The following is a 22,886-nucleotide window of genomic DNA, read 5'->3' as shown; positions in this document are numbered from 1 at the left end:
TATAATGGGCAAGTTAGAAAAAAATAATATAAACCAGTATGTAATTACCTATGAAGAATTGGAAGTGGACCTCCCATACAAAACAATTCCCCTGATTTCTAATACAAGTTGAGCAACCCCAAATCCAAAACTCAGAAAAATTATGCTTCAAAATCCAAAACTTTTTGAGTGCCTATTTGACATCACAAGTGAAAAATTCCACAGCTGACCTGGTTTCAAGCATTTTGGATGAGATATACTCAAACTGCAGAATTGTGTGTAAAAAGTTATAATAGGGTGAATGCCAGCTATGTCCATGTCTGGATCCCCAGAACTTGTAATATTACCTTATACGGCAAAAGATGTGTATAAATTAAGGCTGTTGAGAGAGAATCTTATCCTGGATTACCCAGGTGGGCCCTAAATGCAATCATATGTATCCTTATAACAAAAAGAGACAGAGGGAGTTCAGAGACACACACACAGAAAGGAAGACGCAGAGAGAGATGTGATGTGAAGATGGAGGCCCAGCAGAAAGTGATGTGACCACAAGCCAAGGAATGCCAACTGCCACCAGAAGCTAGAAGAGGCATGGAACAGAGTCTCCTATAAAACCTTTTTAAAGAATGTGGTTCTTCACCTTGATGTCTAGAAATGTAAGAATACAGTTCTATTGTTTTAAGCCACCAAGTTTGTAGTAGTTTGCTACGACTCCCCAGGAAACTAGTATAGTAGTAGTGGTGGCTCATTTATAAAAGCCATTAACCAAGCAACTGCACTACAAAGATGTTTTTCTTGTAGGCACAATTGCACAGGTATGCAAAGACACATGATGTCCAGGGCAACATCATTTATCACTGTGGCAAACTGAAAGTCATTAGAAAATGCATAAATTGTACATTCATAAAAAAGTATTAATATCATATAACTATAAAATAGGCAGATTTACATGCACTGATTCAGCTAAAATGTTGTTAAAAGTGTAATAAATGAAAAAAAGTAAGATGTAGAACAGAATATAATTATTTTAAATTGTATACACAGAAAGACTACTTAGGTTGAGAAAAGAAAACTAGCTCAGAGCAATCTGAGCAACATGAGGTATCCAAAATTTATCAGGCCCAAAGAGACATGAGTATGAGACTTCAGTCAGCCCAGTCCCTCTTCCCCACCCATGCCTGGAGGCAATTGTTCAAAGTAATTTTGTTCTTGACTAACTGCTTCATCCATTATCTTCATGTTCCGGAGTTTGTCACACAAAACAAACAAACAAAAACAATATATAGCCAATCAATAGCTGATGTTATTTTAATGTAAATTTTTTTGTAAACAACTCAAGAACCCCCTCTTCTTTTAAAAATCCACCTGTAGACTGCCTGCCACTAATTGGAGTGTATATTCAGGGCAACTGAATCAATGCTCCAGAGCTGCAATTCGCAAGCTTGGTCCAAATAAACTTTCCATGTATATTAATTTTTCCTCAGCTTCTTCCTTTAGTGAGATAATATACATATATTTACATATCTATACAAATTATGCCTTTGGAAAGTGACCATGTATGATTTATATATTTTTGAAATGTTTAAATATTACATAATGAGTAAGTCTTATGTTTCTATTAAAAACTTGAAAATACAAAAATGTTGAAATACAAAACTTTAGTATGCAAATATAAATATATTTCCTTACATGTTTACTTGGTTGTGAGTTGTACTTCTGTTCATATTAAATATAAAATTTTCTTATCTTTTTTTCTAATGATTTTCTCCATGTAGCTAAATTTCCATCATACTTGAGGAAAGAGAAATCGATCCGTGCTTACAGATATTATCTAGTGTTTACAGAAGACTGGAATATGCCACCCCAAAATATGCCTCTTTAGCGTAAGGATTACTTTGAGCTGATTATTTTGAGAACCAGCAGACACAGGATAAGCTCTGAAAGCTAAGTCACCCTTTTGTAAGGGAAATTTGTATCTATAAAGGAAATTTCTATTTTTAGTGGTGTCTCCCTCTCTGCACCAGGAAGAGAAGAACAACTAAATCACTAGAGAGTTACCAAAAGAGAAGGCATGGACTTAATCTGTGTAACAAACCTTATCATTGTCTATCTGCTTTTTCTAGGCATCTCCACGTAACTGGCCCTTCCCACACCCTTCTTTCTTTTTATCAGTGGACAATGGTATTAAAGCCTGAATTCAAATCCACCTCCTTGAGATTTACTCATTTTTCTGGGTATCTCACAAGTATAATGAGGTACATACGTCAATAAACTTCTTTTTGTTTTTCTCTTGTTAATCTGCATTTAGTTACTGGGGTTGCAGCTAAGAACTCAGAAAATATAGAAAGAAAATTATTTTTTTCTTCCCTTACATGGGAAGCCTGAACAGTGCTGAACATCATGCCCCCTCCTGAAAAGGGGAGTCAGTCGAAACTTTTACATATGATTTTCATGTCCTTTAGGGAAAAATTTATCTGAGAGTTTTACATGTTAGCATGTGTGCAGTCTTTTCTTCTCTCCCACAGTCATGGCTTAGGGAAATTACGTATATGGCTCTACAGTGAAAGAGGATGGTAACAATTATTGTGTGTATATCCCGTTTTGTTTTTGTTTTTCTCCTTCTAAAGTTTTTAAAGCCACAGAATCCTTTCTAGGAATGAAATCTTACTCAGAATCCTGCTATGCAAACCAGCTACTCTGGTTTATGGGGTTGGAAGCGTCATAGAGAGCCTGGAATTCCACTTATCAGCATCCCCTGACTCCTGAAATGGTCCCTGGTTCTTCCTAGAAAGTTTAGAATTCCTTAGAGCATAGCTGGGAAGCCACTTAAAATACTTTTCTCACCTTTCAACTTAGGAAAAAAACAGAATTATATTTAAGAGATTTTGGATCCTCCATTTTGCATTAGTCTCCAAAGATTCTCTGGTGTTTTGGTTCTTTTCTCAATCTGAAAGCATTAGATCATTAACTGGTACTACAGAAGAGGAGTTAAAGAAAAATTCCTGGATACTTCTAGGAAGATTGCATGGCCAAAGAATACCTTTCTGACTTTTATATTAAAATGCCCATTTTAAAAAATCAAATAAAAAACCCCACAGGATCTCCTGATATCAATGATGAGATTCAGAAAGATGTTAGAATACCTAAAGTTTCTAAAAAATACAGTATCACTGAGGCAGGATTAAGAACAGTACCACAGCAAGGTGAACCAACCTGGCCACAGGCGTTGAGGAACACGGTCTTCCATTTCACCAAGACATAAGTTTCCCTGATCTATGGACTCCTCTGCCCACCTGAGGCAGATGTTTCCTTGTGAACCATTGCTCTTTTTAGAATCCTGAACATACTTAGTTCCGTCTATGACATATCTCTTTGTCACTCAACACTTTGTCAGCTATAGTCTCATGATTCTATGACCCCTTCCCCTAGCTCACTTGAGTAATCATACTTACAATATGGGAAAACTAATCTAAATGCCAACTCTGAGAAGCGGTTGCATATATTACTGTCATTCACTTGATAAACTATTATATATACATTAAATAATGATTATGGAAGCTACATAATAAAAAGGGAAGTATTTATTATATAATTTTTAGTTTAAAAATAGTGATATAAACCTGTATGATAGCATAATTCCAAATATGTGATAAAAGACATGTTAAAAAAACATAAACATAGGCTATAGAATTAGGGTAAGGATTGCAGAAAAAATTATAATTCCTTAATTATATTAAGTTGGTGTAATACCACTATAATGCCGTAATACATAAAGTACTTAAATTAATATTACCCATTTACTTATTTGCCCTAATTTTGATTTTTATGTCTGCTTTGAAAAATAGGTTGCTTTTAACTAGTCCACAACTGATTCAAATATAGTTTTTGTAAGGCAATACAATGAAACTGGAAGCTGTATTTTATTTAGAGATCTTACCTACATTGTTTTAAGTTTCTCCTTTTTTGTTTTATATTGATTTGTTTTTAGTCATACCTAAATGAAATTATGAGACTCCTGCATAATTGTAAAGAGGATACTCACAGACAGTCACCACACAAAAATTTAGATATAAATAACATTTGCTGATTACCAATTGCATAGATAGATAGATAGATAGATAGATAGATAGATAGACAGATATCATTGCTGCCACCTGTTATGGTACAGGTAAGTATCAATAAGCAAGATACTTAACAATTTAATACGCATTTTCACATAATACTATCTTTTAGCTATTGTCTTCATTTGGCAGGCAATGAAAATAAAGTTCAAAGATGTCAAATATCTTGTTCAAAGTCTTAAAGTCTACCGCAATATTCGTCTCACTCTAGAACTATGCTTTTAATGAATTAAAAGCCATACACTTCCTACCAACTTATTATCTTTCATTCATGAACTCCTTAAAGTGGTCATATTGCCACTCCTTCTCCACCCTTTTGTATTTTGCTTGTTCTAATATTTGCTTTCCTCGTGGTCACTTGCCTGGGTTTTCTGCCTCCACCATTCCCCCTATGTGCTTCCCCAATGACTTCAGGAGACACTCAATTAGTTGGTAATTGCCAAAACGAGAAGAGGAAATGAAAGCTGAGCCATGTTGAAGGGAAGAACTGTAGAATTCATAGGAACTTAATAAAGTTACCAGGTCTTTCTTCTACCATACACTTACGAGTGAATTGAATTGGCAGATTTTATTTTTGTTAATACTTATTTGTCCCCTGCTCATACTTGTCATATTTCTCTGTAGGCAAAGTATAGCCCCCATCCATTGACTTTAGGTTTGGACATGTGACTTCCTTTTGCCAATGGAATGTAAGTCAATATTGTGTAGGCCATGTCAAAGAGTATGTTTAAAATGTGTTTGCATGTTTTGCCTTTATAGCAGTCCTTGCTTTCCATAATAAGAACATGTCCCTTTAGCCTGGATCCCAGAAAATAAGAAAATGTTTGACGGTTAGCTGAGCCCCTCAGAACCAACCAGAGCCACAGCTGACCCATAGTGCCTAAGCAGCATGGGCAAGAAATAAATATCTGTTACTACAAGCCCTAAGAGATTGCAGTTGTTTGACAGAATAGCAAAATCTGAGCTAGGGTGCATAAAACAAAATCCTGAGAAACATATTGGTTTCAAGGATGGGCAGCCAATAGTGAGGAATCTGTTAGAAGAAGTTAGAAAAATGGCAAGTTATGTTAAACAGTAACAAAATATTTGGTAAAACTTTTCCCTGGTATCTTCAAATGCAGAAAATGTACACAATGTATTTGGGGCTCTAGGAAAAGAGGTTTGGAGATGTTGCTGCTTGCATGAGTTGGTGGTAATCAGCTACATTTAGAAGGTTACTATGGAAGCTATAAGGCCATAATAGCAGGATAGCAGGGACAAAAATAGGAAAAGGGGTAGGTGTTACAGGACTTGCAGGATTGAAAGATATGTTCTGCCCCCAGCCCCCACTTAGCTTTAGCCTGGTAAAAGATTCTCAAGTTAAGACACTCAGGACAAGTAAAAACAAGGTCACTAAGCCAAGGAAAAGACCAAACCAAGAGTATGACTTTAGCATTTTTTTTTAGTTTATAGCATTTTATTAATATATTTCTTAAATTAACAAGTAAAAATTATATATATATTTATGATGTAAAATGTTTTGCTATATGTATACATTCTGAAATGACTACATCAAGGTATTTAACATACATAGCACCTCACATACTTATTTTCTGTGGTGAGAACACTTAAAATCTACTCTCAGCAATTTTCAAATATATAATACATTGTTATTAACTGCAGTCACTATGATGTATAATAAATTTCTTGAACTTATTCCTCCTAACTGAAATTTTGCTTAGCATCTCTTAAAATCTTTTTGAAGGATTAAGTCAGACACCAGTAAGTCTTTTCAGTTTAAAAAAATAGTCGGGAATGTAGCAGGGAAAAGAGATCAATGGTGTGGTCTCATGCAGGTCTGATAAACTTAAATTTTCTATAATGAAGTATATAGAGAGAGGCATGTCTTTTATAAAGAACTGATGGTACTATTATTTGTATTAACTGGAACCAAGTGATCTTTTTAATGTTTTTAAGAGTATTATACTGCAAAACATGCTACTAACCTGGATACGGAAAGGAACAGCGACTGTTGGAAATGTAAAATGACCAAGTGATTATGACTCAATATCCAGTAACTTGCTATATGTGATGTGCAAAAATATAACCCTATGTGGTATTTAAAAACATACATCACAGTAAATGTCACTAAAGTGTTGTAGTGTTTTGGCCAAGTGACAATGATACTGGATCTTAGTTTCTTTATTTGTAAAAAACACAGTGCAGAACTTAGTATTCTGAGTCCCTCTGAGCTCCCATACTTTGATTCTATGACACTAAAATAGTTCTCTTATCGGCTGTCTTAGCATGTAAAACACAAATTTCTTCCCTGCTCTAAGAAAATGCTACTGCCATTCAAAATAAGTAATAAACATATGGACAGTGTTTTAACAACTTTTCCAAGCTCCTAAAAACTATGGCGACAGAACAGGGACCCTCCCCCACAAAAAAAAAAAAAGTTCTTTTTGAAAGAATCGTTTGAAGAAATTACATTATATAAGCAGACAGGGCCTGTGCTTAACAATTAAATACTAGAGGCTCCCAAAGGCCAAGTCTTAGCTCCTTAAGACTGCTTAGAATTTTATTCTATTCTCAAATCACAATTTAGTTTCCATAAAAGTTATGATATAAGATCCTCAGAGAATCTGGTATATGTTTAAATAGTTTTTCATTCATGAAGATTAAATTATTAAAATTTTTTATGCTACTTAACAAAATATGTTCCTATAAAACTGGTATAATTTAGCTCAGTATTGCAAATAATCACATGAAGATTTTTTTCAAAGACAGAATGAAAACAGAACCTTGTATATTGTATATTCAAATATAAAAGAACTAATATGTCAATTCATAAACTATGTATGTTATTTAGTTCCCTGTATTTGCCCAGTTCATATACTCTTAAAGCAAACATTTGTACTGTACGACTATCAGGTGGGAATCATGTCAACCATATGTTGTTGGATAAAAATATCATGATCAATAGCATTTATATAGCCACAAAATATGTCATAAATAATGCATAATAGTTGACTATTTACAGACACTCCAAAATGTATTTCCTTTTTTGAGCTTCCATATACATTTTATAACACTGGCATCAGTGAGTTCTGTTCACCACCAGCATTTCCTATAAAGGATCAAAAAACCCCATTAATGTAAGAGGCAAAGCTGAAATAGATCATTTCCATCGCATTCTATAAACATCAAGATTCACTATGAAAATCCTCTCAAAGGAAATGTCACATTAAATCACAGAATTCACAATTTCAAGTCTTTATATTTAGAATTTGTTATTGTTACATAATAAACACTAAACACTGATAATGAAGTTGGTGCTGAATGGAATAAAAATGATCCCATAGTTAAATATAACCTAGATGAAAGCTATAGGAGCTGCTAAAATCAGTCTGTTGGATCCTGCTTGTCACTTCTGGAAGATGACCAGAAAGAACCATCATCCTAAATACAGAGAAAAGAAAAACTTCTCTTTTTCTTTTCCCCATACCTTCCTGTACTAGTCAAGATTGTGAGTCTCCCCTAAAACACATTAACAAGCACACACAGTCCTCTGGGAATTGATGGCATACTTGTACCACACCAAATTAGAAGTAACAAAATTATTAGGAACATTTTGTCTTTACTCATTGTGTCCATTTTTCTTCCCCCTTTGCCTCCCCCTAAAGACCTGTAGGCTGGCCTCTTCCAGGTTTGGTGACAATAGGGAATAAAATATATCAATAATGCCAGGCATCAACCTGATACTAATTTAATTTCTCAAATTTTAAATTATTTTATTGTTTAATTTTGTTTCCACCTTGACCTTTTGTCCTGTATCTGGGTATCTGCCCATCATCCTAGACCAGAGATTTCCCTGCCTGACTGGGTTCCACTCTGCCCCAGTCTACACACTCATGTTTGCTCTGACTTTGCTGCAGCATGGAAAAGTAGCTCTGTGTTCCTTGTCCTAAAACTTCTTCGATACACCTTCACTCTCCACCAGAGACACCATGTTTTTCTGACCTTTGGTTTACTAAGCCCATTCACTCCAGCCTGAGAGACAGCCCACCAGCAGCTCAGTGGGGAGCACCAGGTTGCTGTCCTTCCTACCCTGCTTACCAGAAGGACAACATTTCAAATCTGGGAACAGCAGGAAGGAGCTTTCTATCTTCTATCAGATAACCTTTCCTTTCTTTTCTGTCCTAGAGGAAAAGGAGTCCCTCTCATGCTAATCCATTTACTTATGATTTTTAATGAAGTCTTTTGTCTTTCTAAAGGATTTGGTGTCAGTAATTTTCACACTTTATTTTTAATTTATCAGTCTTTTCTAGTTCTTTTCTAAGCCTACAAAATGTGTATATTTCTCTGAGCCTAGAAAAAGTAGGAAAAATGTCCTCTTTTAGAGTTGCCTTTATCTTGAGCCACCACTAAATTTCTTTCATCTTCTTTACGTCAAAGTTTCATGCAAGAGTCATGTTTCCTTGTAAACTCTACTATCTCACCACACTGGCATTGTGAATTTCTCGCACTGGGCCTTTCTCTTATAAATTCTGACAGAATAAATTCTTTCCTAAAGATGAGCTATAGCTTTCTAATCTCCAAAGCCACTGAACCTCATCTAATTACAATTTTTAATGATATGTAATAATATTTAATTGTACCTTGTACTTGAGATTTTGCAGTCCTTGGCTTCTCTCTTACTATATCACTATTCTTTCTTCAATGGCTACTTTTCCTCATTAGGTCCAACATATGTGGGTTCTCATAAAGGTTAAATTGTTGGCTCTTTTCTCTTTACATACCCCCCATAATATTATCTATCTCTATAGATTCAACTACCACTTTTATTCATGGTGTGTTCCAATTCTCTACCTCTTGCAGTAATCTTTTTCCTAAATTTAAATTATTCATTTATTGCTACTTCCTAGATATTTTCAAATGGACACCCCAATGAAATGTTAAATTTTTGAGTTTGTACATTGTAGGAACAGTTCCTAAGCTGAAAAACCCCAAGTCCTTTCTTTAATAAGTAATTCCCTTTAATAGCTCTTGAATGCATCTTTTTTTTTCATTTTTCTCTTGATCATCATGGTTCATGTGCTTTTCACCTCACACGTGGACAACTGTAATAGTCCCCTAAAGGACTGTCTCACTTTCAGTTTCCCAACCATGCCTCCCATATCTCTCCATGCTTCTGGCCTCTCTCCAACGCATCCTAGCAGGATTAATCTCACAACAGTACTTCTCAGATTGGGTAACTCCTCCATCTTCAATAGGAGACATACCAAAATTTGACTACCTTAAATCTTTCTTGCCTGTTTTTCATAATTTCATACATTTTATTCGAATTGCATAACACTCTATCAGAAGACACCTGTCTCACAGGATGTTGACAGGTATTACATGGAAATGATTGGTAGATTTGAGAAATTTTCTGTTAAATTTTATATTTAACAATTTCTCAACATCTTCATTATGTCAATATGCAATGTTTTTTTCAAGATGGAGTTTCACTCTTGTTGCCCAGGCTAGAGTGCAATGTCATGATCTCAGCTCACCGCATCCTCTGCCTCCCAGGTTCAAGCGATTCTCCTGCCTCAGCCTCCTGAGTAGCTGGGATTACAAGCGCCCACCACCACGTCTGGCTAATTTTGTATTTTTAGTAGGGACAGGGTTTCTCCATGTTGGTCAGGCTGGTCTCGAACTCCCGACCTCAGGTGATCCACCCACCTTGGCCTCCCAAAGTGTGGGAATACAGGTGTGAGCTACCATGCCCGGCCGCAATTTGTTTTACTTAGACAATACAGAACTCCTAGACTTGCTTTCATGTACAAAGTTTTTTTTTCTCAAGAAAATCCATTTTCCCTCCATTTACCTGACCTACTTGCGTCGTCACATGATGAAATCACACCTATCCTTCCACACAAATAGGTGGCACCATTTAAAATAAAATTGAATTATTTATAATCATTTCTAAGAAAGGAAAATCTCCCTTCTCTAAATTCTCAATTAATATTTGATTATACCATACTGCATTTCATTTTTGAAATTATTCATGCCTCTTTCCAAATCTAAACTGTAAGCATCTTGAGACCACGAACAGTGAATAAATCATTTAGATTCACTATAGTGTCTAATACAGTGGCCTCAGCCCAAGGAAATAACTTCATGTCAGGATATGCGGAATTTTACTTTTTTATAACTATTCATAAAATTATTTTTTATAATAGTCTTCTGTCCCCTAAGATGTTAAAATTTATGTACATTTAATTATATAAACTAGCACTTAAAAATAAAATGACAACCCTAACATGTAGTTTGTTATTCATGCAATCCTAAAACAGATATTGCTGCTAGAATCATTATCTGCAGATAATGATAAAGTTTAGATCTACTCAATGGATTTAGTTTAAAAGCTGAATGTATTTCCATAAATGAGGTACACGATTCACAAAGTACTAAGTACAGCTAGGTAAAGAAATTTTCGTCTTATCAAAAGTTTTTTTAATGACCAGTAGAATTCTACTTGGAATTTCTAAGGTGAGTTTAACCCGGTTCCTTTGGGGTCAGCATGTAAAATTCATTTTCAAAGACCTTGGGGTATTAAGCTGTGTTATGAGATTCTTGGGGTCTCAGGACTCTAATTGGCTCTAAGCTGGTCCCTATAGGTGATAGAAATAGACCTATTCTGAGAGGAGTTCAGACTGAACTGAGCCATGCTCCTCAGGGGCCTAAGAAAAAATGACCTGAATGCTATTGGTTCCCTATATGCCCACAGCTGACCCTCTCAAAGAAACCAGTGACAGAGAGATCCCTATCCAAATATAAGAAATTAATAAATAGTATACACTGAATCACTGTTTGAAATACTATATTCAGTAGCATTTAAACTTGAAAGGAGCTGCAAGGTGAGAACTACTCTTCATTCCTTTTCCTTCCATCCTCTTCTCCATGCTTAAATCTCTCTAACTTGTAGGGATCTCCTGATGAACAGGAAAATTATTACAGGAAATAATTTGGTTAGGAAAAAATATTAACAATTGTTCTACAATTTTTGAAGCAGTTCTATAAAAACATATTTTCAATGAGCCACAGAAGTATCTAGATAAAAAAAAAAATTTGCTGGCACAGGTAAAGCTGGGACTCCCAACTGTATGCTTACAGAGCTAGTGTACTGACAAACATCCTAGGAGTTTATTTGCATGAACCGACAATTTTGTTTGCTTTGCAATGTGGCTAAAGACAGACAGGACAGTGCATGGATGCCCAGGAGGGAATAAAACAATAAACAAGATGGATGACATGGTACATACACTTGTCTCGCCTGCGGGAAAATTTGAGGTTCCAGGGGATAGGTGATTAAGAACTGATGCTACAGAAGCTGTTTTCACAAAATACTTTGAGACTCTAAACACAATGATGTTTTAAGATTCAAATGGTCAGGTGTGGCATGGATTTGAACAGGGGTCATTTTTTCCATTGCTGCCTGTACCTCAGCTTTGGGTCTTTGGGAATCAGTTACTTTTGAAGCACTAGAGGACAAGAACTTTACATAGGCAGTGTTTTTGTTGCTGCTGTTGTTTTTTCCATTGAGGGCATTAGCAATGGTGAGAAAGCAGTAGTGCAAAACTCATTTGACCTCTCTTTCAGCTCATGTGCTTCCCAGAAATATTTGGTGGAGGAATTTACAGAGAATTCAGGGTCATAGAAAAGGCAAATGAAGGGTGAACAGCCAGAAGAACTACAATTATTACTATCAACCTAACTCCATTTTTAGTCATCAGTTCATCTATTCATTTGTTCAACAAATATCAGTTGAAAGCCTACTATTTGTCCAGCACAGTGGCTACAGGGCTAAAAAAAAATGAATACATATTTTAGTAGAGAAGAGAGGCAATGAGAAAGTTAAAAGTGTAAATAAGATAATTATAGATTGCATTCTATATAAAGAAAATAAATACGGTATTATAATAGACATTAATCATTCAGGGATAGAGGTTAAAAAAAAAAGTTTACAAGTAGAGTGTGTCCAAGAATGTAAGAGGTGGAGAAATTTTCATTTTAGTTATTCTGAAGAGTAGAGGCTAAAGAATCTCCTTCTCTCCTATCTGCCTCCTTCTCAATCCAGAACACAATAGCAATCAAGATAACTCATTTTCAGTCTAAAAGAAGTAAGACTAGACATAATTCCTATAAATTCCAAGGTTATTTTTCAAATCTGGTTAAATAATATCTTGAAAACACTACATTGGAAAAAGTCCTCTATCTTCTGTGATGTTCGGCCCCAGGACTCTTGGAAGCTCTCAGGACCACCTCACTGATGCCCCGTTTCATTCTTTCTTGGCTGTGAATCCCACAGACTTGGACTGGTTTCTACTTTTCCTGTCCTTTGCCTCTCTATCCTCTGTAAAAGTTCTATTCTTGGACGTTTTGACTGCAAAGTGGGATAGCCTCCCTAACTTGCTTTTCCTTGATGCCAGTAAAGTTAGGCAGAAAACGCCTTTATTTTTCACGTTATTACTAATCATTACTGTGGAAAAACACATAAGCATTGTAAAAACGATTAACATGAATAAGTTCCACAGCTTGGAGTTATGGAATATTAACTATGCTGGTCTTCAATTACAGATCCTGCCTGTCTCTGAAATGATCATTTCAGTGCCAATAACTTTCTACCTCGGGTTTTTATACTTAGAAGTAACCCTTACTATGCTTCTTTCTTAATTCCAATTTTGGTCTTATGATGAAATCAAGGTAGAACATTGCATTTAATGTCTTGTTGTCACCAGCATTCATTAATTCATCATCAAATATTTATTTGGTATTTCATTTTATGCCAAAGACTGTGTCAGACATTGGAAATACAAAGATGACTAAGACATAAGATATAGTTTCTGATCTATAAAAGGACAAAATGTAGGAGGTAATTATAAAGTAGATAATTACATCATATGATAAACATCATGAGACAAGTAAGTTCAGATTTCTAAGGGGCTAAGAGGAGAATAACCTAACCTAGATAATGACAGTCAAGAAATTATAACAAGAAGAGTTAAGGTGGCACTGAACTGTTTGAACTGCCTTGAAGAATGAGATTAACTCCTGGGATAAGTTCAGGTAAGGTGAAATTGGGAGTAGTAATAGGTAACAAAAAATACCAGTTGATGATGGCAGTGGTGGCCCTTCTATAGTGGCCACTGGCATGATGCCAGTTGCAGTGGGAGGGGTACGGCTGGGGCTCCAAATAGCCGAGAATAGGCGGAAGTCCCACTCCCTTCTGACTTGGCAAGGCAGAAGTCTTGCACTCCCTGGGAGCAGCTGTGGCCACTGAGCCATGGCTGGGGACCCAGCCATCCCTGTGCTCTTGGGAGCTGGAGGCAGGCAGGTGCCCTGCCTTGCTGGGTGCAGCTGCAACCACCCAAGCCACACTGCAGATGCTGGCATCTCTGCACTCTTGGGGGCCTAGGAAGGCCGCTCTGCCCTTCAGGCTCAGAAATGCCTGCTCCCACAGCCTGGCTTCTCTCTGCTCCTGCTGCCTGTTCTGATCTTGGAGCAAAGTTGAGGCCAAGTCTGGGCACTGTTGCAACCCAGCTGGGTGTGTGTTCGCTCAGGGCAGCACTGACATGCCAGCCACCTGCCACCTAAGCCCCCTTGGACTTTGGGCATCAAGAAGCACAGGAGGGAGGCAAAGTGGGGGCTGAGGGCAGCTCAGCACTGGCTTGCAGTCACCCCTTGGCACAAGCAGCCTGTGCATCATGAACAGCTTCAGAAGACAGACTCCTGGGCAGAAAGGGATGGGTTCCAGGTGAAACTCCACCTTCAAGCTGGGGAAGGCCTAAAGCTTGGGGGCCAGGCTGCCAGCCCCAAGGACCAGAATAGGAAATTATGGTGCTTTTCCCGTGCCCACCCGTGGCTGCCCATGAACCATTTAGGAGGCACTTCCTCCCATCTGAAGCCCATAAAAACCCTGGACTCGGCTAGACTCAAAGAGATGACCGGAAAACCTGCCTGCGTAGAAGAGTTACTCACTCCAGAGCCTTCTCTCTGAAGACAGCTGAGCTGACATCGGAACTACCAGCCGCAGAGAAGAGGTACCTATTTCAGGGTATCCTCTCTGCTAAGAGCTGAACACTTATCGGGACACACTGGCTGCAGAGAGGAGCTACCTACTGCGGGTCTCCTCTGAGCTGTTCTATCACTCAATAAAACTCCTCTTCACCTTGTTCACCCTCCATTTGTCCACATACCTCATTCTTCCTGGACACAGGACAAAAACTCAGACCCACTGAATGGTGGGGCTAAAACAGCTGTAACACAAACAGGGCTAAAACATACCCCTTCCTCGTCATGTTGCAGGCAATAAGAAGGAGAGAAGAGAGAGGGAGAGAAGAGCTGTCGCCCTTCAGGGATCCCAGACCTAGGAGTTCCCTGAGCCAGGGCTGTGACCTCAGCCAGCATGCCTGGCTGTGCACAGTGGCTGAGCCCCATGCTTGCTCACTCACATGTCCCTCGCTGCTCCACACCTGGCTCACCCTTGGAAGGTGTGAGATTCAGGCCACCAGAGCAAGCCAAGTGCAGCCTGCCAGGGCAAGTGGGTGGAAAGAGTCCACCAGACTCAAGTAAAAACTTGGGCAAAGGCGCCACCATCCACAGAGGTTTCTGGCTTGTGAAGTGACACCCAAGGATCCTATAATATTTGTATGTCCTAGAAGTAAGAGACACCATGGCACCATGACCTATGTAGTTGGACATAAATGAGGGTAGAAAAGCACACAGCACATTTTTCTTAAAGCTTTCAAAATTACTTACTGGTTTTTGAGTAAGGGAATGATTTGACTAGTTTGCATTTAAGAGATAGGGTAAAGAAGACAGTTGAAGACAGAAGTTATAGCAACAAACTATTAGAGTCTACTGCAAGTAATCTAGAAAAGCCATGACAAAACAGTAGCCTTGTGGAAAGACAAGAGGGAAGATTTGAGAGCAATTAAGGAACTAGAACCTTGCTGTACTTGGAAGGTGGATGCTAAAACTAGTGGAAGAAAGGAGAGGGATTGAGAATGAGACAGATATTTGACCTGAAAGACTCACTGAAACCATTTATTTATTGAGACAAGTTTTACGTAAAAGAAGATAACATGTTTAGTTTGGAATAAGTTCCAATTTGGAGTAAGCTATAAATACCACTAGCTTTGTTAACAAACATTTGCATGCAAGGTTTTGGAGCTCCTTAAAAAAATCTCTTTAATATTTTAATGTTCAAATTTCAAATTTTTCCAGTTTAAGTGTTACCGCTTCCAATATGCCTCTGGCCTACCCAATAATGATGCATTGGACCAACCTCTTCACACACAAACCCTGATTTTGTCTTTTTACTAGAAAGGAAAATGCAGTCCACAAAAAGACTGCAGTCCACAAAAAGACCGCACTCCCAAGATCTCATCCTAGATTCCATTATAAATTCAAAGTATCAAAAATTCACAACTATTCATTAAATATTTCTATTATAAGAAAAAACACTAAGCACCACATTAAAATACACACACACACACACACACACAAGCAATGGGCTAAAACATACAATAAACTTTAAAATAAGTTGTCTCTGTATGGAACAGGGTGCAGACGAAACAGGAGAGGAATAAACTCATTTCAAGTGACATTCTAGTAAATTCTTCAGTTGAATGGTAGTCCTCTGGATATTAATTATGTTAATATGCTTTCTACCTTATGCAAATGTTACTTAAAATCTTTCACATTTAATGAAAGATTTTAAGTAATGTTTGCATAAGGCAGAAAGTATAAATTATATAGGAAACTTAAAAATATGTCCCTTTACCTACTTAGTAGATACAAATACTCTAGGAAGGAATTATGTATTATCTGCACTCCCCCCATTTTTTGCATTTTGTTTCCTTCTTTAATGTCGCATACTTTAATTCTTAAAAAATTAAACATTATAATAATTTAGAGTAATTGAGGAGTAAAGAAAAGTGATTTATTGTTCTCTATTTTCCTGAAATTAAACTTTGTTAGTGGGGGCTGTACCTAATTGTTTATAATTGTTCCTCACATCCATTTGGTATGCTTGAATGAAAAAATGGTAAAAAAAAAATCCATTATTACTAAATAGATTTTATATGAGTAATAGTTTGCTGTTAGCTACAATTAAAAAAAAAATCAGGAGCTACTTAACATCAAAAGAGAAAAGAGCAGAAACCATGTCAGCATACTAAAAAAGAATTGTACTTTAAACAATAAAAGTTCAATTTCAAGTATTAGTTTACTCAAAATGCACATATATTCAATATAAAAATTTATTTTTTCATCCAGTTAGTGAAAGAGCATAGTAAAAATACTAAAAAATGAAGTAAATTGTTTTTACCTAGAAGCATAATAAATCAGAAGCAAATTCTGTCAAATGTTAGTCATTGAGAACATCAATCTGTACAATGACTCTGCTGTCAACTTCAGGTTTTGAGACTTAATCATTTCAGAAGCAAGAAAGCCATAAGTCATATTTTACCCAAGAGACACTTCGGTACACATATTCAAGCTGTTACCCTCATAAATTTCTTGACAATTTGCCTGAAGGTCAATTGGCAATGAAATAATAAAAAATTTAATTTTTGAACCAATTATGTGAAGGAAGATTTAAAGAAATATTTAGTCATTTGGAGATATATATATATATATATATGGGGAATTTGCAATAGCTGCAAAACTAGTAAACACATAATAGTCCTGAAGTATACTTAATATGTAAGTGCATGATGTGGAAAGTGGAAGTGCTAAATAACATCAGGACATCTGATCCAGGTCATTTTTTTTTCTAAAAGTGTTCATTTAAAAATTTTTTTAGATAAAAAGAAGCATAGTTCATTAATGTATAATCCCTACACAGATTTTATTACATCATGCATTATATTTATTCAGACTGTGGCACAATTATGGTTGATTACAAGATAGGCCACAAATGGTTCCCCTCTCTGTATCTTCCTCTTTTAACATTTTCCTTTTACCTTTACTTTGAGGCTTGAACATGTGATCTGCTGTGTATACTAGTCTGCACTGCCTGCCATAACAAAATACAGTGGTGGCTTCAACAATGGAAATTTGTTTTTTCACAGTTCTGGAGGCTGCAAGTCTGATATCTGAGTGCCACATGGTCAGGTGAGGTTGAGGACTCTTTTGCTGTGTGCTCACTTAGCCTTCCTCTGTCCAAGAAAAGAGTGAGAGAGATCAAGTTCTCTGTTGTCTCATAAGGGCACTGATTTCATCAGAACAAGATGCTACCATCACAACTTAATTACCTCCCAAAGGCACCATCTCCAAATTCTATCACACTGGGTATTTTGGGGGTACACAAAGATTCAGCCCATAACACTATGATCAGTGAATAAGACAGTAAGAAATATGAAAATATGAAATAAGTAGATATTTGAAACCATTTGTGCATTTGAGCCTGTCCTCTCTTGCCAGGTCTTAAGGATGTCTTGGGACCCTTGTCATCACCATGCTATGAAGAAACAAACTAGCCTGCTGGATAATGACAGGCATACGGCCTTGTTCTATCATTGCCCTTGTTGACCCAGACTCGCTTAGTTATGGGTAAGATGACCTGAGAGCTGAGGATCAGACCTACCACTTTATGAGACAACTGTAACTGAGTCTTAGTATTTTAGAAGTCCTAAACCCTCTAGCATGTTTGAATTTGATCTATCTTCTGTCCCATTGTATCCACTGTGATCTGGGATACGAGAATATCATGTGAGTAACAGCCTTCCCAAATGTACTCCTATCTCTGTAGCATGACTTCTATCTTGACTGTTGGTTTTCACTCCAGTTCCCAAAGGACTGAAATCCTTGCCTAAATTTTAGCCCTTTTTATTGGAACATAGATCTCCTGCCTTATTGCTCCTCTTTTTTGCACCTTCATCCCAGCACTTCTTACTTTAGAGAGCTGATAATGCTGTAGAGAATTTTGACTTAACCTAAACAGACCTACTACCTATACATATAACATTGGTGCGCTGACAAAAAATATCAGCGAAGTTCAGATTTCCTCTGCTTTCCCCTCCCTGACTGGCCCTTTCAAATATCAACACTAGTTCATGTGTAATCTAAGCTCTTTGGACCCAGTGATATGGATTACCTGTCACCTTAAATAGTTCTATCAACAAAGTTTTGTGAGAAGAAGAAAGCCTCTTTCTATTATTTAATTCACAAATATTTATCAAACGGCTCCTATGTGGCAGAAGTCCAGTGTGCTAGCACTAGGGGTACAAAGATGAAACAAGATATAGTCTATGCCTTCATGGAGCATATAATCCTTTTAGAGATAATAACAAGGAAAAAAGAACATAACACTCTATGGCAGCTTTTCCCTGCTAGAATTACCTGAATCCCTAAAAATGGAAACTTGTTTTAGTGGCTATTTTCTTAGTTCTTCTAATATTACGTAAATATTATGCAACATAATGCAAAAGAGAAATGTTAATTCAACATAAAATGGATAAATCAGGTGTAAGGTTTAGGTTATTAGGGAATAATTTTCTCATCAAAATCTAGTTGGGAAAAGCTGCTCTATAGTAATAACTATTGTTTAAGGCAGTATATCTAAACCAGACTGAGATCATAAAAATATTTTGGTTGAGGCTTGAATGATGAGCATGATTTCATCAAGTGACAAGGAAAGAGTAAAAAAATCCAACAAGAATATTTGCAAAAATTCCTCTCAAGAGAGATGATGATATCCTTGGAGAACTAACAGATAAATAAATGCCCTCTTCCAGTTAGATAACCAATGATGTCCCAACAAGTATCACAGCAAAGACCAATAGAGACTTAAGTCATTTGAAGAACTGATACACAGAATTGAACATGCAGTGTCATCTTTATAAACCTGTTCCAATATTAAGTTCAGTGTTATGGGTAAGAAACGAATATTGCGATATTGTATTCATCTTTGTTAATGTCCTTTTGGGTTATTTGAGACAGTTTTTCACTCCTATGATGTTAGGCTGCACAAAAGAGAAGAAAATATACTAATTAAGTGCTCATGTAAAATATTTTATTGCTAACAAAAATTACTAGAGGTTACTTGTGGACAGAAAAAAAAAAAAAAACATGTTCGCTGACAACTTGTCTAGTCTATAAGTAACGCGGGCTCCTACCTTACTAAGTTAGGGCTTAATTTTGTTCAACATCATGGGAGTCTCAATTTCAGCACTTATTCTATGTTATGGCACATTCTTACTAGTATATTTTAGAATCAACTTCAAAAAATAACTGAATCTATTTGCCAACTATTGTCAAAAATATCAGCTCAATATTTATTACGCCAAAACCAATTAATCAATTTTGGCAAATGTTCTTCTACACTCAGATATAAAATGCTAAAAGTTTTGTTCAAGAGGTTAGCTTCATTATACGTGGAAATATTATGTGGCAAAATCATTCTGACATGCTTAATATACTGCTCAAAATTATAAATTTCATAAGAACCTTGTAAGTTATTTTATTATAGAGGCGATGGAAATGAGACATTAGCCTACAAAATATCCTGAGTGAAAGTCAACTCTTTTATGCTTTAGAGTGCAGAATTCTATGGCTTTGTTAAAGCTCAGGTCAAATAGCGACTAGATCCAAAACTGCATTTGAATTAAAGTCCTTGGACTACTATAAAGTACACTTGCAGAACTATCTTGATAGAGTGATGGCACAGCCTTCCATCCAGATAAGAATACAAATAAAGCTCTTTGATTATTATACAAGAATGTCATTCTTGCAACCCACACAATTAGAATTCAATGCATATCTAATTGCAATAGGCAATACAGAACTGCAATGCACTTTAGATTTGATTATTTGCTATCCACCCTTAGTCCAAAGTCAGCCAAAGAATCAACATGTTGCTGTAAATTTACACATGAATGTAAACTCTCTTCTGCAAGCGCATGGTGATAGAAACATCTGAAAAGCAAAAAACAAATTAAATATCTAACCTAAATGATGATAATAATAACAATATCAACAAGAAGAAGCATCTCCATTGCCCAGAAACAGAAGGAAAACACAGCATGGTGAAACAATGAGCCTGCTGGAATGCGGGACTGGAAGTAGTCAATGAAGCAGAAGTTCATGCTCTGCATGGTAGAGGGGGCTCTAAGTACTCCACACAAGATGGGAGATAAGAAAGTCTGTCTCACTGATACAGGCCTAGCGCTGGTACGGCCTGCTTTCCATACCTTCAAACGTCCTGAATGGAGGAATAAAAAAAAATAAAACTGTTGCTCATCAACACCTGAGAATATATATATATTGCACTGTAGCCAAAGGGACACAGGCAGAACTTTACAACAAAAACTGATTGAAGCTACTCCATGGGCTTAAAGCCTAAATTCTAATAACTTCCAAACAAGTACAGGATGTGAGAATGCATTTATGCTTCAAAAACTGCTTGGGAAAATTGTGCATATTTTACAGTCATCTATTTTAATCCTAGGTGTGCACAGTTGTGCATGAGAAGAAATACAAAGGAATGTTTATAGCAGCCTGGTACATAAGAGTGAAAAATTAGATCAATAGGAGAATGTATATCAATAGGGGAATCGGTAATTAAAGTATACATATTCATAGAATGGAATTCACAGAAATTAAAATAGATGAGCTAAAGCTCTATGTTTGAACCATATCATTTCAAATATATTATTAAACAAATAAAGCATGTGGTTTTCTAAAAGGACTAATTCAGATGCCATATGTGAGATTTGGTAACTTGTAAAATGATATCAATAAAATATTGTATAGGGAAGCATACATATGTAATAAACCATAAGAGAAGAATAAAGAACCTCAAATTCAGGAATAGAGATGCAGATTTACAGAACTGACCTGTAGAGGACCCTCTTGTCTGATGGCTTGGACCTTCATAAATTGCACAAGAGGCTGACAAGTGTTTTTGAAATTATTTTATCAGCAGAAATGCATAGAAAGAAACACAGAAAGGATGACATGAAGAGAGAGAAGACTCATGGATGCAGAGGTCTTGGTTAAGGGAATTTCTTATGTCTAGAGGGAAGGCCCACCTCCTGGGTTCCAGCAGTCAGGGCCACCAACTAGGGTGGAGGGGGCAGAGTTGCTGTCAGGACCACCACGATGAGCCCAGAAGACAAGGTACTGAGCCACAGATCATGATTCCCAAGCCTTGCAACCTAATGGAATTTGTCCCACTAGGTTGAACTTGTTTTAGACCAGTGAATTTAGACCAGTGACACCATTTGTTTTTCCTTCCAATTTCTCCTTTTTGGAATGAGTATGTCTATTCCCTATCCATCCCACCATTGTATCTTGGGAACAGATGATCTATTTTCTATGTTTCACAGATCCACAGCTGGAGAGGAATTTTGCTCTGGGATGGGCTGTACCCCAAATCTCACCCGTAATTGAGTTAGAGAGAATTTGCACTTAAGAGTTGATGTTGGAATGGTTAAGACATTTGGGAATGTTGGAATCATATGTATGTATTTTGCATGTGGGAAGGACTTAAATTTGGTGGGGGGGTGGATTGGAAGGCAGGCTGTGATTACTTCAATTGTGTCCCTCAAAAAATATCCCTTGAAGCTGTAACCTCCAGTATCTCAGAATGTGACCTTATTTGTAAATAAGGCTAATGCAGATGCAGTTAGTTAAGATGAGGTCACAATGGAGTAGGGTGAGCTTTTATCCTGTATGACAGATGATCTTATAAGAAGACAGCCATGTGAAGACAAAAACACACGGAAAATGCCATTTGAAGATACAGGCATAAATTGAAATTTTACTGCCACAGTCAAGAAAAGTCTGGGTTTACCAGAAGCTGGAAGAGGCAAGGAAGGATATTCCCCTAGAAGCTTTCAAGAAAGCACAGCCCAACTGACACCTTGATTTCAGATATTTTCTTTCCAAAGGAGAGAGAATAAATTTCTGTTGTTTTCAATTACCCAGTTTATGGTACTTTGTTATGGCAGCCCTAGAAAGTGCTTAATAAGAACTTATAATCCACCAGGTACAGTTTTATATAAATTCACATTATTCTCACACTAGACAAGGAAGGGAAGCATTATTATTATTCTTATAACCCCCAATAATAGTTCACTTAGCAGAAGTTCTTACAGGTTATGGGACTTATCCATGATTTGCAAAGCAAGTTAACTGTGCTGCTGAGACTTTAAGCTTGGTTTTCTGACACCTTCACCCTTTACAGCATTGAAAGTATTGATAGCCTTTGTTTCTCTCCCGTTTACATAAATCGTGTGTGTGTGTGTGTGTGTGTGTGTGTGTGACTATCTATGGGTAACTGCTAAAGAGCCTCAGTAAACTTCAGGAATTCATGAGGCATACCTAATACTGGGCTAAAGGAACAGAGACAAACTTTCTGATGGTTAAATGTATTTGTGTACTCTGAAATGGAAACTGAGAAGCATGTGAATATTCAATGGCCACAGTGAATTAGACCAGCACTTAGTTATTAATATGTGAAAGCCAGGCTCTGAATATAAATATCTAATACTAAAAGATAAATTGAAGAGTCTACTAAAAAAAAAGAAATCTATATGTACCCCACTTTAAAAAACCACAATCTTAATTGTTAGAGACTCAGTAACAAACTTGTACTTTTTAACATCATGTAAAATAATTGTTTTATCTTTAAATTGTATGTGGATTGTTTCAACCTTGAAATGAATATGATTCACATGTATTTATATATTTTGATATTATTCATACTTTAAATTTTCTTGAATAGTGAAATTTCAGCCATCTGGATGT

General features: G+C 36.6%; 1 protein-coding gene across 6 annotated transcripts in view; it reads right to left on the bottom strand.

Annotated features, from left to right (window-relative positions):
* SLC16A7 (solute carrier family 16 member 7) overlaps positions 1 to 22,886 on the bottom strand; it is a 182,774-nt gene that overhangs the window by 79,930 nt on the left and 79,958 nt on the right. The window contains exon 1 of one of the 6 annotated variants that reach the window (XM_054444063.2): positions 3,193 to 3,340. The exons of the other annotated variants lie outside the window; for them this stretch is intronic. The gene's annotated coding sequence lies outside the window, so the exon portion shown is untranslated. Of the gene's footprint in view, positions 1 to 3,192; positions 3,341 to 22,886 lie in introns of those variants that run through there. 6 annotated transcript variants of the gene reach the window in all.

The sequence above is a fragment of the Pongo pygmaeus genome, chromosome 10, assembly GCF_028885625.2.
Source record: "Pongo pygmaeus isolate AG05252 chromosome 10, NHGRI_mPonPyg2-v2.0_pri, whole genome shotgun sequence".
NCBI classification, from domain to species: Eukaryota; Metazoa; Chordata; class Mammalia; order Primates; family Hominidae; genus Pongo; species Pongo pygmaeus.
Note: the sequence above shows the minus strand (reverse complement) of the source record. Positions and strands in the feature narration are given on the sequence as shown.